The sequence below is a fragment of the Bubalus kerabau genome, chromosome 1 (assembly GCF_029407905.1).
Source record: "Bubalus kerabau isolate K-KA32 ecotype Philippines breed swamp buffalo chromosome 1, PCC_UOA_SB_1v2, whole genome shotgun sequence".
Lineage (NCBI taxonomy): Eukaryota > Metazoa > Chordata > Mammalia > Artiodactyla > Bovidae > Bubalus > Bubalus kerabau.
The window spans coordinates 107855075-107868210 of record NC_073624.1 but is presented as its reverse complement, the minus strand read 5'-3'; the positions used below and the strand labels follow the sequence as shown (position 1 = coordinate 107868210).

At 37.1% G+C, this 13136-nt stretch overlaps 2 long non-coding RNA genes across 3 annotated transcripts in view; one reads left to right on the top strand and one right to left on the bottom strand.

The window, feature by feature from the left end:
* Nucleotides 1-2734, top strand: part of LOC129655759 (uncharacterized) — a 113836-nt gene extending 111102 nt beyond the window's left edge. For both annotated transcript variants that reach the window (XR_008716115.1, XR_008716116.1), the window contains one exon: nucleotides 2174-2734. This is a non-coding gene — a long non-coding RNA (uncharacterized LOC129655759). The remainder of the gene's footprint in view (nucleotides 1-2173) is intronic.
* Nucleotides 1-11704, bottom strand: part of LOC129655758 (uncharacterized) — a 42247-nt gene extending 30543 nt beyond the window's left edge. Inside the window, exons 1-4 of the long non-coding RNA XR_008716114.1 lie at nucleotides 11561-11704; nucleotides 10170-10216; nucleotides 9487-9531; nucleotides 8332-8453 (exon numbers count right to left, since the gene is read on the bottom strand). This is a non-coding gene — a long non-coding RNA (uncharacterized LOC129655758). The remainder of the gene's footprint in view (nucleotides 1-8331; nucleotides 8454-9486; nucleotides 9532-10169; nucleotides 10217-11560) is intronic.
* Nucleotides 11705-13136: the final 1432 nt, after the last annotated feature.

The window sequence follows — 13136 nt, the reverse complement described above, 5'->3', positions numbered from 1 at the left end:
AGGACTGATGCTCTCCAAAGAGTGATCAACAATATGAAACTCTAGGCATTGAAATATGTATAATATCATATATGAAACAAAAAAAAAAAAATACGAAACTCTAGTCGCACACGACTGAAGTGACTTAGCAGCAGCAGCAGCAGCAGCCATAAAAGTAAGCATAATATAAAGAACCTAGTCTTTAGCTATAATTAGGTTATGTAAAGGCAAGAAGTTTGCAGTAGTATTATGTGAATAAATAGGATACGGATTTTAATATCAGAGTCTGTCACTGAGTGATGAATTTTAAGATTCTGAAGGGATTTTCTTCAGACCAAGAATGAGAGAAAAAAGGAAACGTTCAGACAACATGAAAGTCAAAGAACTGAACAAATCCTTGAGGCTATTTGGGACTTTAATTTAAAACTCTGAAGAAATAATTAGGCCAGAAGCAAATACCAAAGCCAAGCTTAAAGAGCCAAGAATATATGAATCACAGTTGTTAGCCGTAAGAATGGAGCTGGTTACTACAGCAGGCCAGTGGAAGTCCGCTGCTGCTGCTGCTAAGTCGCTTCAGTCGTGTCAGACACTGTGCGACCCCATAGACGGCAGCCCACCAGGCTCCCCAGTCCCTGGGATTCTCCAGGCAAGAACACTGGAGTGGGCTGCCATTTCCTCCTCCAATGCATGAAAGTGAAAAGTGAAAATGAAGTCGCTCAGTCGTGTCCGTCTCCTAGCGACCCCATGGACTGCAGCCTACCAGGCTCCTCCATCCATGGGATTCTCAAGGTAGGAATACCGGAGTGGGTTGCCATTGTCTTCTCTTCCAGTGGAAGTCGAAAACACCAAAATCTGGGGCATTACGGCAGAAGAATTTAACCTTCTAATTGAAATCTATAGAATTCTGTAATCAACAGATTTTGAGAAATTGTATAGAGGAAGGTCCACGGACTTTGGTTAATGGCTTCTGGTCTAATCGAGTAAAAGATAATGTAGTCATTCGCTGAAAGTTGATAAAAAGGGAGCAACTATTTTGAGGTTGTTCAATTGTTGTTCAGTAGCTAAGTTATGTCCAACTGTCTATAGTGCAATGAACTGCAGCATGCCAGGCTTCCCTGTCCTTCACTATCTCCCAGAGTTTGCTCAAACTCATGTCCACTAAGTTGGTGATGCCATCCAACCATCTCATCAGATCATTTAGGATAAAATGAATTTTGAAACCTGTGTGGGATATCCAGGTGGAGATCAAATCTTAATTTGTCTGAAACTTGGATCATCAACTGGATACCCCATAAAGGTTTCAAAAAGAAAATGAAAGTTGTATCCTGCTAAAAGTTGCAGAGTTTGGAAGTTTTTCGATGATGAAATAGGGGTGTAAAACACACAGAAGATCATTAAGAAGGTTATCAGTTGCAAATGAGTCAGTGACAGAGTGATAGAGCAAAAGCAAAAACTCTGAACTTCAATGAGAAAGAACCAATGACTGCAGGTCCTTGAAGGGTCTGTGGAAATTTGTTTTAGTACTCTTGCCTGGAAAATCCCATGGACAGACGAGCCTGGTAGGCTGCAGTCCATGGGGTCGCTAGGAGTCGGACACGACTGAGCACTTCACTTTCAATTTTCACTTTCATGCATTGGAGAAGGAAATGGCAACCCACTCCAGTGCTCTTGCCTGGAGAATCCCAGGGACGGGGGAGCCGGGCGGGCTACCATCTATGGGGTCGCACAGAGTCGGACATGACTGAAGCGACTTAGCAGCAGCAGCAGCAGCAAGTCATGTACTAGATGGGCTTCCCATCTGGCACCAGTGGTAAAGAATCCATCTGTCAATGCAGGAGACACGAGAGACATGGATTTGATCCCTGGGTCAGGAAGATCCCCTGGAGAAGAAAATGGCAACCCACTTCAGTATTTTTGCCTGGGAAATCCCATGGATAGAGGCAGAGGTGGCCTACAGTCCATGGGTCACAAGGAGTCCCACACAACTAGGCATGGTAGTGTAATGAAGAACGGAGCCCAGATGTTACCCTTTTCACTGTCCAAAACTAACCTCCACAAAGTTACACGTGGGATTAGCCCAAGTTGAAAAATTAATTATGATATTTGAAGTAGGATTTATGAGATTCCTGCAATCAACAGCAGGTAATAAATAGATCTTGAGTGAATAAAGCAAAAATATTTTTTTTATTAACAGGGAACTTAAGGGCAGTTGATATTGGAGCACCAGCTATCTGAACCACAGAACAGTCAGCAGTGACCAATACAGAAGTTATTTTCCATACTTGAAGATGTATTAAGAATGGACATAGGATGCAGTAAGTGGGGTGGTCATTGAACAAGGAGACTACACACTTGACTTGTGTTAAGTTTGTTAATCAATAGTTGCTCTCACTTTGATGTTTTTACCTAAAATTAAAAAAAAAAATTCCTAATTTTTAAAACTATTTCAGGGAGATTATCAAACAATGAGCTGTCTATAAAATTTTATCAGTGCTCTTTTACTACATCCATTATATATGCTTCCAACTAAAGATTTTTTTCCTTTTTCCATTATTAATAAACAACCAATACTTTGAGCACTGTATGTGAACTATAAGATTACCAAGCATTACATCTTAAGATAACAGAATATTTATTGGCCTCTACAGAATTGCATATAACTTGTTTGAAGTTTTTAACTGGAAAAATAGTAAGAATATTTTGGAGCCTTAATCATCACAACATCTTGTCAATAAATAGCTCGCTCTCTCTCTAAAGCCATCCATTGGTCTTCATTCAAGTGAAACAGTTTAAAGCAAAGTAAAGCACAAAGCATACGCACTAGAAAACTGTTCCACACTACAATGGGGTGTTTAATAAGGTGCCGTCAATTTTGGAATGGGGTACATTACCAGGAATGTTGGGAAGTAATTAAGGTGTCGTTTTATTTAGAAACCATTGCCTTATACAGTAGCCAATTTATTTTTTATACAGCTATGCTAAGGCATCAAATATTGCTCAGGCGCTAAAGACAAGCAGACTGGTTTCAGATTCACTTACTAGCATGTGACTTTTTCCAGGCTATTAAACCCCTGAAGCATCAGTTTTTTTCACCTTTAACATTAGTAAAATAATAATACGTACTATATCATACTTATAGGGAGGTTATATTAAATAATGTATATAAAATATTTATAAAGTGTGCATGTGCTCATTCGCATCCAACCCTTTGTAACCCCTTGGACTGTAGCCCACCAGGCTCCTTTGTCCATGGGATTTTCCCAGCAAGAGTACTGGAGTGGATTGCCATTTCCTCCTCCAAGGGGGTTATAAAGTACATATTGTTACAGCTTTTATTAGAACATGAGTACAACAAGGCAGAAGTAAGGGGTCGGAGCACAGTTAAAGTATTGCAGAGAGCACTTTAACCACTGTATACAATTATTTCTTTTATCCTAAAGAATATGGTCTGATTTATAACACTACACTATTAACTGACTCATGATCAGATAATTTTCTTATTATTTGTGAAGACCTGCTCAAATTGCCCCATGAAAAAGACTCTTTTCTACGTTTTACTTTCCTACACATTTTCCTCTAACTCACAGATAGTAAGCAGCCCATTCATTGTCTTTTCTTAATGTGTACCTAGTGAATTCCAGGAAGAGAAATGGATTCAGCAGCATAATATTAAGATGATATCTGTCATCAAAGAATGAGTGCATTTTTGACAGCAATTCACCTACTGGTTGACCATTTATCTCTGGTAACACTGGAAATTCAAACCCGTCAGCAGCCACCAGTTAAATGGAAGGATTAGTAGAGCACATGTTCAACAAATAGGTTTACTCCAGAAAGATTCAACTGAGTCCTTACTTGGTTTTATACTTGCTCTATAAATTGTAGCTTTATTGACTCAAGAAGCTACATTGATTAAATAAAAACAACTAAACAATTTCTTCCATTTACACATTAGAAGTCAAAGAAAACTCTGAAGCATGTAAGGATCTTGAGTTTATCCAATTGCAAGGTTAACATGAGGCTTCAAGATGAACGTGAACATGTCAATCTAAATTTATGGAACTAGAGTGACAGTGACAGTATGGAGAAGGCCATGGCACCCACTCCAGTGCTCTTGCCTGGAAAATCCCATGGACGGGGGAGCCTGGTGGGCTTCAGTCCATGGGGTCCTGAAGAGTCAGACACGACTGAGGGACTTCACTTTCACTTTTCACTTTCATGCACTGGAGAAGGAAATGGCAACTCACTCCAGTGTTCTTGCCTGGAGAATCCCAGGGATGGGGGAGCCTGGTGGGCTGCCGTCCATGGGGTCGCACAGAGTCGGACACGACTGAAGCGACTTAGCAGCAGAGTGACAGTAGAGAAATTTGGGAACTGATTAGTCAGCAAAATGCTGGAAATAAAGGAAAGTCGAAAGAAAGCAGTGCCCATTCATTGGTCAGCTTTTTAAATTTCTATAGCTAGTAATAGAAAATATAATGGGAAAGCCCCACAGAGACTGAGGTGTGGAGTTTTTATCATAACAAATGAAGCTAAAAAGCAGAGTAAGAGAGTGTTACAGGCTGAGTTGTGCTTCCCCCTCCCCACACACAAAAAAATATATTCTTACATTGGAAGTCCTAGCCCCAAGCACCTCAGAACATAAACAGATTTGGAGAAAGGTCTTAAAAGGGATAATTCAATTAAGAATTGAGGTAATTAAGTATTAAGGTCTTTAGGGTCCATCCTAATATGACTAAAGTCCTGCTGCTGCTAAGTCGCTTCAGTTGTGTCTGACTCTGTGCGACCCCATATACAGCAGCCCACTAGACTCCTCTGTCCCTGGGATTTCTCCAGGCAAGAACACTGGACTGGGTTGCCATTTCCTTCTCCAATGCATGAAAGTGAAAAGTGAAAGTGAAGTCGCCCAGTCGTGCCCGACTCTTAACTACCCCATGGACTGCAGCCTACAAGGCTCCTCCATCCATGGGATTTTCCAGGCAAGAGTACTAGAGTGGGGTGCCATTGCCTTCTCCGAGAATAAAGTCCTAGTAAGAGCAAATCTGAACACAGACTTGCACACTCACGGATGAAAGATGATGTAAAGATAGATAAAGTGGCTATCTGTAAGCTAAGGAGAGAGGCTTCAGGAGAAACCAACCCTGTATACACAGATGTCTTGATCTCAGACTTCTAGCCTTCAGAATAAGGAGAAAATAAATGTTTAAGTCACTCCATTCTGTGCTTTGTTATGGCAGTCCTATCAAACTAATAAAGAGAGAAAAAGAAGAGGGCCAGCTTGGGGAAGGCCGATATTCCACTTCCTCCAAAGTCATATCATCCCCATCCTTCCAAAGTGATCATTACCCAATATCTAGGAACCTAGATCTTCAAGAGGGTATTTGAGGTATAAACACTTTCTTGATCTCCTTGGTGGTCCTTTTTTAAATTTTTTGTACATTATATTGGAGCTAATCATTAACTCTCTTCCTGTTTCTTGACAATTTTTATGCAATAATCCTCATTCAAAGTAAGAAGCCTTTGACCAGTTGAGTGTTGGCAAAAGAAGTCATGGGGGTTGACATATAGATTGACCTTCTTAGATCAACACATAGCTTGACCTTCTCAAATACATACTATTATGATTAAACACTAGATATTCAAGTGTATGTATTATTAAAAATTTTCAGTTGTAAATTAACTCAATAGAATCCAAGAACATTAATAAAACAAGATAACTTATTGAAATATTAATGTTTGCTTGTTTTTCCTTTTCTTTTTTTTTTTCTTTTTTTGCATCTCTGCCACTCATTTATCTTCTACCAAAAGGGAGCCAGCCTTTGGAAGCCCAAGGATTTTGATGGTGTAGAAAACTTCATAAGTAAGTGATACAATAAATTGTTTTTGTCTTTTGAGAAAAATAATGTTTAATTGGGAGCTGAAACTGACTGGCTGGAATGTTGACATAGTTAAAAATACGAAGTTCACAATAAGCCTCACCATTCCCTAATATGTTTAGTTCCGTTTCTAGGAGACAAGTCAGCTCAAAATTCATGAGCCCTAACCAAGGTATTGGAGAAGACTCTTGAGAGTCCCTTGGACTGCAAGGAGATCCAACCAGTCCATTCTAAAGGAGATCAGTCCTGGGTGTTCTTTGGAAGGACTGATGCTAAAGCTGAAACTCCAATACTTTGGCCACCTCATGCAAAGAGTTGACTCATTGGAAAGATTCTGATGCTGGGAGAGATTGGGGGCAGGAGGAGAAGGGGACGACAGAGGATGAGATGGCTGGATGGCATCACCGACTCAATGGACATGAGTTTGGGTGAACTCCAGGAGTTGGTGATGGACAGGGAGGCCTGGCGTGCCGCAATTCATGGGGTCGCAAAGAGTCAGACACGACTGAAGGACTGAACTGAACTGAACTGAACTGAAAACCAACAAAAAAGAAAAGAAAATATTATGTTAGGTGTATAGGCAGAATTTACATGAGGGAGTATCTTTAAGAATCAAGGAGGCAAAAAAAGTAGATTATGGAATGGAAGATAGAATTCAGTTCTACAGTAAAGGGCATCTAAATACTTCTCCAGGGAAGTGCTGAACCAGGAAAGAGGACTCAGTCTTTTAGAAATTGGTTGTATGAACTATCTGTGCATGCTAATTTGCTTCATTCGTATCTGACTCTGTGAACCCATGGACTATAGCTTGCCAGGCTCCTCTGTCTGTGGGATTCTCCAGGCAAGAATACTGGAGTGGGTTGCCATTTTCTACTCCAGCGGAGTTTCCTGACCCAAGGATTGAACCCGAGTCTCCTGCATTGGCAGGTGGGTTCTTTACCACTAGCACCACCTGGGAAGCCCCAGGGTGTACCTAGGGAGGTGCTATATCTGTTACAAAAAGACAGAAAAACAGATCCAAAAGCTTAAAGAAAGGCAGTTTATTGGCTTACATGATTGAAAAGTTCAGGAATTATTTGATCACTATTGAAATGATACCCCAGGATACAGTTTCCTATTCTCTATCTTTTAGTGCTATTCACTACATCATCAGCACTAATATCCAGTGAACTCTCCTCCCTTGGTTTTAAGACAGCTTAAGTAGCTCAGACTTACATAATTTGAACTTCATATTTTAAAGGAAAAATGAGATTATGTTACCCAGGATGCCCTCCCTAAGATAAAGTATCATTCATTTCATTAGCCCTGAACGTGTCACACACATTCATCTATGAACCAGTCACTGTAGCCAGAGGAATGTACTGTGCTAATTGGCCAGGCTAACATAATATGCATACTTCTAGGTCTTCAGGTTAAAATCAGTTTTACCCAAACCACACAGGATGAGATTTTAAAAAATGACAGTTTTCAAGGACAAAAATGGTTTCCAAAAATAGAATAGACAAGATTTCCATATTCCACATCTAGCTTGAAAGCACAGAACTGCAGAACACCAAGGGAACACTGCAGACTCGACAACATAAATAAAAAAACTAGCATTAAATAGTAAACAAGATGGGGAAGGCGAGTATACCTGTGATGGATTCATGTTGATATATGGCAAAACCAATACAATATTGTAAAGTTAAAAAATAAAATTAAAAAATAAATAAGTAAATAAATAAATAGTAAACAAGAGCTTAGAAATCATTATCTCATTTGGTGGGATAGTGTCCAGATCTCCTGATTTCTGAAAGAGGAAAGGTGCTCCTATAATGATTGAGATGAAATTCTCATGCAGCATAGGAAAAATACAACTTTGAGATCAATCTGAATTTATTTAATAGTATGTACAAAGTAATATTTCTTTTACACTTGGATTTGTGCATTAAGTTTAATACCCTTTCATAAGGATCTTAGACTTACTTGTAAATGCTGACCCAACAAGGATACTGAACTTATAAGGTTAAATGATATCAGTGAAATCATGAAAGGTCACCGCATAAATGCAAACATATACGTATATATGACTTGGGATAATGTCATTATGACTATTCATCAACTAATGAATATGTAAAATATAACCATCCATTTACTGAAACCTATGCTAAAATCTAGAGCATTTCTTACAAAGTTATCACATGAATTTAAGAAAAATGAATAGAGTGGACAGAAAGGAATGTTTTACTTCAAGACAAAGCCTCTTTAAAGAAATAAAAATAAAAGAAGAAAACAAAAACCATATATCACATTCCTCTTGATACCTCTCTGCTTTAACTCCTTTTTTGGGAAATATTAAAAATGTACATCTGTACTTCAGAAAGAAGAGACCCTTTGGTTATCAGTATTAGGGTTGTGTTTTAATTTTTTAATATGAAAACTAAATATGGATTCAAACATAATTTATATGGAAATATTTCAAGTCTTGACAACTTACATTTTTGCCCACATATTCCAGCAGAATAAACAATGAAACCAGATGACCTCCAGAGGTGACAGATGGGCTCAGCTTTTGACAATGTGATTCTTATATTTGCTCTAAGCTAGAACATCTTGAAACTTGATGAGGAATAAAATGAAAATGTTATTACACAATATAAAATAAGACTCAGTCATATAAATTGCACATGAACCTGGAGCATTAATTTGCAATAGCTTGAGCTACATATAATTTTACAAACATTTATTCTAAGTCAGTAAAGCAGAAGCAGTTTTACAATATAATAGTTCAGTTTCTAAGGATGGTGCAGGGTTGGTAGTAAATTAGTTTTCTCCTTTATTTCACAAGAATATTTGAAAATTCATTCATTTTATTTCCCTTAATAACTTGGTTAACTGAATGATATGTTTCTCCAAGAAATTCATGCCAAAAGTCAGTACCTTCAAAAGCCTAAGAAGTTTTCTTATTTGATTTATTTATTTGTCTATCATTTAGAAATCAATTACTCTCTATAGAAAGTTTATTTTATTATTGGGTTATATAGTATTATTTTTTCCCTCTAGCACCCAGAACATTTATTTTAGAAAAACAGATTTTATTTTTATTACTCATTATGTTTTGAGTTAATAAATAAGAAGTCTAAAAGTACTTAAAGTTTTATTATTTCTTAATAAGAAATCCAAATTTATACAAAAGGTTACTGAGATAAATTAAATGCCAACCATTTACATGTTTATTTCATGGCAAGGTACCAAATTTTCCTCCTTTCTTTCCCAAGTTAGAGTTAGCTAGGAATCTTTTCATTTTGGTCTTAACTTGAATCAATGGGGGGCAAGTATGCATTCATTTTAGAATATATCACAGAATGATTTTTCACTATAACTTTCCTTAGGGAACAATCTGCTATCAGATAAATGTTTTAGCTGCTTGCCATCGGATCATTCCAGTTATGGAATGCATAACTACTTTGACTCCTGTTTGTTTATTAGATTGGGTTGTAGACATTAATATCTAGTGTACATTTTTCAAGATACCAAGTAGATTTAAATCAAGCAGTTAGGGAAACTAGAGAGCTTCCTTTGTGACTCATTTGAACAAATATACATGTGAAACAAAACTGTTGTTTAATTGAAATATTTAAGGCAAGCTCACCATTTTTCTCAGTTCTACTCTTCACCTTTGCCTGTCAAGGAGAAGCTGTATGCAATGGTAAGTGAGAATACAGATTATTAGATAGGTAATCAGAAATTCTAAAATGATTTTTTTTCCAAATTCAAAACTACTCAATGTCCACAGGGCAATAATTATTGTATTCCACTTGACAAAATTCATATATTTCTATGGATATGAGTTATTTACTTTTCTATCAATTCCCTACACCTTGGAGCTGTAAAAGTTTGACAAAGAAAGTCACAGATAATCCAGCAGGCTGAGTTAAACAAGACTTCTAGGCATCTCTTTTGCCCATTTCAAAGTCTTCCAAATTTTTTTCTTGACCAATAAAATGAATAAGCAGAAGTACATTAGTTGTTTGATAAGAATACCATGTTCCACCTTCCAGATAAAGAAAAAAAAGAAGGAAGAGAACAAGAAAGAAAGAGGATGGCTAGAAAGATGAGGGAAAGGAAAAAAAAAAAGCTGGCAAGTAGAAACTTCACAAATAAAAAGAGTCCAAAAAACAATAATCCAAATATGACACAACTAATATATGACACAAATTAAATGACGGAGGAATGTAGGAAAATGCAATCCCCTTGACCTTGACTCTAAGAACATTCTCTTTCAAGGAGCAATCCAGATCCCACCAGATGTTATCTGCAGTGGCTAAAACTCACAGTCATAATAATGGAAATGGAACGTATTTATCTTCATCCTTTGGAATCTGTTAAAACAAAAGTGAAAGAATAATTTATGGTTTACACAAAAATATGTGAATATGGAAGATATAAAATACAATGCAAAAGAAACCAAATGTGTCTCAGCCTTCCAAACAGAAAATAAAAGCAAACAATGTGTTGTTAAGGAGTAAAAACAGCTAACATTTATTTAACATGGGAAACCACCTTAGTAAGCAGCTTACATTGATCATCTCATTTATTCCTCACAAAACCACTATCAGTAGGGTGCATTTTTATTGCCAGTTTACTACTAAGGAAAATGAGGCACCAAGAAGTTTTGTAGCTGGTGATCAGATTACACAAGGGAGTGTCAGAATCTGGACTTAAACCAGGCAGTTTGACACCAAGGTCAACACAGAAGAAATTGGAAACGAAGATTTCTAGAGCATATACTCCAAATACACTGAAAACCAGTCATCTGTATTATAATTCTCTCTATAGTGAGTATCAGAAAAAATCCAAACTGGATGGGCACAAGGCACATTTATGGGTTAATAGATCTGAGAGGCCCAAGAGTATAATTCACTTCAAGAGCAGCTTGATTCAAGGGCATACACAATGCCCTCTCTCTCCGTTTGCAGTTAGATTTTCCATGGCTTCTATATTTAGGTTTCATTTGGTATCAAGATGGTTCTCAGCAGTTATAAGTCCACATCTGCCAAGTTAAATTCCAAAGAGGAAAGGAAAGGGGGAAAAGGGAGAGATATACTTCCACAGATGTGCTAGCCTGTATCTCTGCTGAGTCATAAAACCATCCTGAATCAATCAATGTGACCAGAATGATGTGAAGTTCTGCTTGGCCTAATATACATATCTATTCTGGACCTAGAATCTGAGCTAGAACAAACAAGTCATCATAGACTGATCTTGAGATGTGTTTCATTTCCTGTGGAAAAACTGGGACGTTATTTACCTAAAAGGTAAAAAATAATAATAATAATGATGGTAAAAATGAGATATCTGATATACATATATATGCAGCCCTTCTTTAATTTGTAGGAATTACAACTCACCTTATAAGTACACCTATTTTGGATTTTTTTTCTCCAAAACTCTAACAGTATTGTAACTTCATTATCTGAAACAGTGTGTGTAACTCTTAATAACTCAGCTGATTGCTAGTAAAAAAAAAATATTGCTTATATCTAAAAATAAAAGGCAAAGGGATAATATATCATTTGACTATAAGAACTAATTAAGGAAATAATTTTATCAGTTCTTCCCCCATAAGGCAGATACTCCAACTTCACAGTTTGGTAACATCTGGCCTGTAGTACTGAAACATTTACCATGACATACAACATATTACAAAAGCTAATCTAACTTACCTTCACTGCTGCTTCCCACAGCTCTCTCATTGTTACATATGAAACGTGTCATCACTTTTGAAATGGTCTGTTCCTTCATTCTCTTATGTTTTAGTGCTTTCTGCTTTTTTTTTTAAGACTGCTCTTTCCTGTCTACCTGTCTTCTCTACCGGATGAATTGATAATCATCTTTCATAACTATGGGGCTTCCCAGGTGGCACTAGAGGTAAAGAACCCTCCTGCCAATGCAGGAGATGTAAGAGGCATGGCTTCGATCCCTGGGTTGGAAAGATCCCCTGGAGAAGGAAATGGCAACACACTCCAGTATTCTGCCTGAAAAATCCCATGGTCAGAGGAGCTTGGGGGTCTACAGTCCATGGGATCACAAGAGTCAGACACAACTGAGTGACTAAACAACAACAACATCATAACTAAATATATATCACTTCTTGGGGAATTTTCCCAGACAAGTCCAGGTAAGTTTATATGCTCCTACAGAGTGGGGTCATATGATGCAATTACATTATTAATTATATTTGTGTACCTGGTATATTTCTTTACCCAATTTTCACTTTTCAGTGACAAGGATCGTGTTTTATTCGTGTCTCTTTCTAGCACCTACTGTAACACGATGTTTAGAACATAGGAGGGACTCATACATACCATATTTCATTAAATCTAAAATGTCATGCATTTAAGATGTAAGATGCATTGTCACAGTATATACTAATAAGAAAGAACATAACCGCTTTAGCAATAGGGTTTTTATTTTATAATTCCTAATAGGCTTTATCATATAGTCCTGAAACTTCCTGAGTCTGAATTTCAGAATCTTTTTCAACTCAGATAGATTGATACCTGTTTTTTCCACGTCAGCCTCTGTGCCATTGTTAACATCGATGATGCAGTGTTTAATTAAAGGATTCTCAACAATTATTCAGAATTTTATTTCAAAGCACTGACATGCTTTTATACTGGGCTTCTTTGATCTTAATACACCAAGGACTCATTTTCCACTTCAACTGTACTTAAATGAACTTAAGTATTTTACTGATGAAAATGTCAATAGTATATACAATTGTCTTGTTTTATCATCAGTAAGAATAATCAAGATAGTGCATGCTTTAAGCTGAACTATATTAAAAATGAATAAATAACTAAAAGAAAATTTATATCCTATTTTTTCTAACATATTATAATAAAAATTTTCCAACATGAAGAAAACTTGAAAGGTTTTTGCAGTAAATATCCATAGACATAGTACATAGGTGATACAATTAATACTTTGTTATACTTGCTTTATCACATATATCTCATCAATTCATTTCATTTGTCCATCAACCTATATTACTGTTGATGAACTACAAGGTTAGCTGCAGAATTCAGACTTTTTCATTTTAGCCATCCTGGTTGCTTGGGGGTTCCTGCAGTCTGCCTGGTTGTCAGAGGTGCCCCATCAGCATTTGCTGAGTGTCCTAGGAGTGGAGAGACAGGGACTCCGTGTCCTCCCTCTCTGCCATCTTGGCTCTGCCTCTGTCTTTTTATTTTTTGTGTTGTAGAAGACTTGCAGTATTTCCTGGTTACCAGTTCTTTGTCA